Consider the following 6,000-nt stretch of genomic DNA (forward strand, 5'->3'; position numbering starts at 1 on the left):
CAAGAACCGTGGGGCATGGAGAACACTCACAACAGCCAACACACGGAAACAACCTAAATGTCCATCGACAGATGAATGCAGAAAGAAGATGTGATACATATGCACACTACTGTATATAAAATAGATAACTAATTAGGGCCTACTGTACAGCACAGGGAACTCTTCTCAATACTCTGTAATGACCTACATGGGAAAAGAATCTAAAGAAGAGTGGATATGTATACGTGTAACTGATTCACTCTGCTGTACAGCAGAAACAAACACAACATTGTAACTCAACCATACTCCAAAAAAATTTTTAAAAAAAATAGCATTTAGTTGAAAAAATAAAAAAAGATGTGATATATATATACAACGGAATACTACTCAGCCATAAAAAATGAAATAATGCCATTTACAGCAACATGGATGGACCTAGAGATTATCACCGTATGTGAAGTCAGACAGAGAAAGACAAATACCACATGATGCCACTTACATGTGGAGTCTAAAATACGACAGAAATGAACTTATCTATGAGACAAAAACACTCACAGATACAGAGAACAGACTTGTGGTTGCCAAGCAGAGGGTGGGGGAGGGAAGGATTGGGAGCTTGGGATTAGCAGATGCAAACTAGTATATATAGGATGGATAAACAACAAGGTCCTACTGTATAGCACAGGGAACTATATTCAATATCCTGTGATAAACCGTAATGGAAAAGAATATGAAAAAGAATATACATGTATAACTGAGTCACTTTGCTGTACAGCAGAAATTAAACACAACATTGTAAATCAACTATACTTCAATAAAAAGAAAAAAGAAAAAAAGAACATAGGCCATGAGAGTATATGGCCTATCAGGAACTTCAGGGAGTCCAGGGCAGCTGGATTATAAACATTAGGGTAGATGAGGCTCAAAGCCTTGCTGGGGTCAGCCAGGTCATGAAATGTTGTTAAAGCCATTCTGAGGGGCTTAAATTTCACACTGTAAACGGTAGGAGTCATGTATCTTTAAGAAGGAGAGTGTTGTCAGTCTTGTGACTTAGAAAGGAAACCAACTCTGGCAGCCATGTGGAATATAACAGCAAATGGAGACCACTGCAGTAACCCAGGAGCACAAGCACAAGGGTCTGAACCTCAGCAGCCATGATGACAAGAGGAAAAAGTAAGGAGGAAATTGGGAGATCTTCAAAACTTGGTTCTACCAAGACCTGGTGACTAAGATGCTTGAGTAAGGAGTCTCCTAGGCAACATCTTACCCCAGCAGTCACCTGGGCCACAGGTCCACCCCTGAGATTTCCAGTATCACACCCAACCACTCATTCCCCATCCCAAATCCAGAGTTTGAATCTATGGTACTACGATTCTATCTTTAGCTCTGCTTAGAAAGGCTTCCATGGATAGTCAATAATAACCACCAGTGATTATAAATCTTGGGCTAGATATGGTGCTGCTATACGAGCAAAGTGCTATTTCATGTTTCTCTCATCAAAACCCTATTCTCTGTCTTCTAAGTCTGTTTTTTTGTCTTTACCTAGCTGACTCATAGGCATCCCTCAGGTCTCAGCTTAACCATCAATCTAATAGAGGAACTTTTCCTAACCCCCTGACTAAATGAGGTCAGGCCCGAGTCAAGCACTTCCATAGCAGTCTCTATTTGGCAAGACTCAACAAGGTTATAATTACTTGTTCATCGCCTATCGTCCTGCTAAACTGCGAGATGCACAAGGGTGGATCCTGTCTGTCTTACTCACCACTGTCCTTATCGTGCCAAATATTCAGCTGGTGACCAATAGACAGGGAAGTAATATGAGGGAAAAAAATCTATCTCAGTATGAAATAAACCAAACTCAGATCTGGGGGGAAGAAATTAAATTGGACCTCCTGAAACAAATACAGAGAATAGTCACATTTTGCTAAAAAAAATAAGAACACAAAGATATATTTCTGAACCCTTGGCAAGACCAAAAGAGGAACTGCCCACCGCTGACTGTTCTCTTCCATTCTCAGCCAGCTCCATGAAGCCTTCATTCTCCATTCAGATGGTGCTGGGGCTCAAAACTGTTTTTGCTTAGTTATAGCACTTCTATCCTATCTAGGGCTAATATTCATTTGTATTTTGTAATGCACCCAGCAGTCTGCACAAAGGAAACTCTTAGGAAAACTTAGTTGGACTGCCTTTAGGTATATAGAAGATTATCACCTCATCTAGCACTCTTTTTGAAGAATAAATGGTGTGGCAGGTCCTGCAGACTAGCAGTCAACATCCATTCTACAATCCTCCAGCACACCTTTCAGTACTACAGAGGTCAGAAAGCTAAAACACTACATTTTCCAGACTCCTTGACAGAGTGCTGGTTAGCCAATGAGATGCACAAGATTCAGAAGGCAGAAGTGAGATGGAGACCATCTCCTTGCTGCTTCTTCTGGCAAGCATGGCTGTGGAGAAGTGGGGTTTTTCCTGCAATAGCATGTCAATGTCCAATTAGCTCTGTGGATGTGGAAAGGAATGTTGCAAGGCCAAGCAGTCACCTAATCGGACAGCAACTACGACAGGGTGTTTGAGAAGTCAGCAGCTTCAATGGCAACTCCTGATTCTGTACCATCTCAGTTAGACCAGCAGCAGCTTGCCTGGTGGGCCAGGTCTGCAATGTTCTGGGAGTTGGTCCTCTAGGTCCAGCTGACAGCCCCTTCTCCCCAGCCTTCCAAAAAAATCTATAAGCAACTAACTTCTTGTGCTAAATCATTTTCTGCTTAAAATAGCTTGAGTGTTTCTGGGTCCTAAAATGAATGCTGACTGATTACTAATTCTTGCCTTATCTCATCTATATGAGTGAGAAAAATATGCCAATGTCAAAGAGAGATTAGAAACCCTCTTGGAGAAAACTGTAAGTTATCCTAGGAGTCCCCATGGTCATAGACGGAAGAAACACTCGTTTTTTCTGCCAGATTTTTCACTGATGAAAAGATATGTGCCTTTTTAATAAATGTGCATTTACATACCTTATTTCCTCAACTGAATATCTGAATTCTCCTTAAGGGAATTAACTGTTGTATTTTCTCTTGTACCCACCCTCTTCTTTCCTCTGGTCTGAAGCGTAGCTGTGAACACACAGGACGTGTTAGATATTTATTTAAACATACGGGGATTTAAAAGATGTGATTCTGAACCAGGGTGCTGAAAGGACAGCTCCTTCAATGGTATTTCACAGAAGATAGAAAACCTCTGTGGGGAAGGCGAAGAAGCAATGGTCTCTCTCTGGGTAGAACATAAACTCTCAGGTTCTTGCTATTTCGTCGAGGAAATATTATGACCAGCCTTCAGAAAACGTATAGAACAGAGCTTACAAGAAGAAAGACAAAACAGTGGGGGATGTGGGGAGGGTCCTTTCTTTTCCCTTCCCTGCTAAGAAGTCCCTTTGGATAGAAACTAGACCTTCACTGCAGCTGCGCGGATGTGGGACTCTCCTCCCTTTCCCTGCCCCAGTCAAGACCTGGTTGTAAGTAAGAATCAGGTCAACTCTCACACAGCACATTTTTCAGTTTCTGTGGAAGAACATTTCCAGGAATATCAGGAACAAAACCTTATCTCTTTCAGTCTTGGAGTCAAGATGTTATTCCCTCTCAATTATATCCCTGGAAACTAAATATACAGGCACATTCTGGTGAGTTTGGGGCAAGTGAATGGTACATACCTCACTCATTTAAAAATCTTAAGTACGTCTGAAAATACATCCTTATATTGCTAGTGAAGGCAAGAAAAAGAAATGTAAATTAGTAATATCCTTAACTTATGCCCTGCTTGAAAACTGACACAACTCTCCTGTAAGAGAAGCTTTCTTTTAATACCTAGGGTTATATATCTCTGAAGATGATACATTTGGAACTTTACATTTTCCATCTTTCACTAAAATAAAGATGAGCAAGCTCCTGGGTTATTTATATTTGTCAGCCCCGTGGAGAGCTAAACTCTAATACCTACATTGGAGAGGATAAAAGCACTCTATAAACATTACATGATTTATAATATCACTCTTACATGCTTTCTTTGTCACAAGATTTAATAATTTCCCCCTCTTCCGTTTTGATTAAAGTTTGAAACAGAAGTTTCACTTTGAAAAGCAGTATTTGAAAGTAAAACTGAACATTATTACTTCACTTTGTGTCTTCTATTCACAATCTAATATCAAAATTCATGTCCCAGAGAGGAAGTTGAAAAAAGTAACTGGGGAAAAGTTGTCGGAGGCTCAATTTCATTCTAAGTCTTTGGAGACCAGGTCAACAATCACCTTTATTTTCTGAGTGACACTAAATGAACCAGTGGACACAGCATACAGACCAGAGGCCCTTTATCAGATCACCAAGATTTGCTCAAGATTTCCTTGAGCAAAGCACTGCACTGAAATTATATATTTACATCACCAATTTCCCTCACGTGTGACTTCTAAGTACCTCCTCATCTTCTCATTTCTTTACCCCCTGGTATTTAACACAGTATCTCTCTTTCACTAGGCACTCTAATTGGTTTTTGACTAGAATTAAATTTTCTGAATTATCAAAAATTAATTCCAGTCAAGATCAGAATTTAGTGTGGCTAAATAAAATAACTTACCAAGACCTTCAAATGCTGTTGTTCAAGTCAATTCTTTCAATAAGTACAAGGTACTTCCTACTTTCTCATCATCTGAGTTTTAGATATCAGAATCTACTCTCTCCAAGGTAACTTTTGTTACAGTCTGGGTGAAGTCCTGGGCACCCAATGGAGAAGAAGCTTCTAAAGTGGCACAGTGTAGACCTGCCTGGCTTTCTGTGCATGGGTTCTTCCCACCTAAGTCACATTCGCTCCTGACTGCTCTCACAGCAGCGAGCACAAGATATTAAAGAAACTCAGCTCCCGTTCATGAACCTCACAGAGCTCTTCTACTCTGATATTAGCTGTCTCTGAAAAAAAAAAAAAAAAAATCACCAAACCTCACCCACAAAGACCCTCAAAATCTGACACGTTTAAAACTACACTGTTTTCTAACATGCCAGGCCAACATCTCTTCCGGTATGTGACCAAGTTCATCTTCAACATTATTCAAGACATTATCTGCTAGGACCCTTAGCCTTGATCTTTCCAGCACTAAGGCAAAAAGGTGTAACACCTAGAAACAATTTAAAGTAATTTGTCACCTGCAGGTATTATAAAGATTAACTGTAGAAGGAGGAAGTTTTAAACTGAATAAGAGGGAGAGAGAAACAAAGGAAATTAAACATTTGAACATCAATTTGACAGTCAAAACACCAATAAAAAAAGGGCAGTAGAAAAACAAGAGGTTATGATTTTGATATTAATAAATGGTATTTAATAAACATCTTAAGATATAATTGTTCAGGTGAAAATAAGTTACAGGACCAGAAAAATAACTGTTACAAATAAAATTTTAAAATTAAATGTTTAAAGTTGGTCCTTGGTAATGACTTTTTTAAATGAGCTAAGAGACAAAGTATACAAAATATGGAATAAATAATGATATAAGTGAATTAACAATACTTTTTTAACAGGAAAGAAATTACGGAAACCCTCAAATACAAAATAGTGTAAACTGCACCAGAAGATACTTACATCTTTCTTCTAAAACCACCTAGCAACACTGATTAAAGGATTCTAATGGCAATTTAACTCCTTTGAAAAACAAAGAAAATTTCATTTCAGGGTGTGGAAAAGGGGAGCTCCTGGGAAACTGGTGAAAACAGGACCCTAGAAGAAAGGCCCTGGGAGGGACCCCTGGGCATGGTCCCCCTGAGATTTGGCAAATACCAAATATAGGCAAGGATCTAGGGTGAGAAGAAAGGAGAAAATATATTGTCTGTGTGTCAAGGCCCTGGGATTTAGCCACTATATCTTGTGCTCCTGATCTCTCATGGGGGAATGACATACTTTTCCCTTGCTAATCATTTCTCCACTCATCACCTGCCTCGACAGACACACACACACACACACACACACACACACACACACACACACACA

The 6,000-nt window shown here is 39.5% G+C and overlaps 1 protein-coding gene across 2 annotated transcripts in view; it reads right to left on the bottom strand.

Annotated features, from left to right (window-relative positions):
* MAP3K9 (mitogen-activated protein kinase kinase kinase 9) overlaps positions 1-6,000 on the bottom strand; it is a 71,042-nt gene that overhangs the window by 63,959 nt on the left and 1,083 nt on the right. The gene's annotated exons all lie outside the window — the stretch shown is intronic.

The sequence above is a fragment of the Monodon monoceros genome, unplaced genomic scaffold (assembly GCF_005190385.1).
Source record: "Monodon monoceros isolate NGI ecotype Baffin Bay Population unplaced genomic scaffold, NGI_Narwhal_1 Super_Scaffold_21, whole genome shotgun sequence".
Taxonomy (NCBI): Eukaryota; Metazoa; Chordata; class Mammalia; order Artiodactyla; family Monodontidae; genus Monodon; species Monodon monoceros.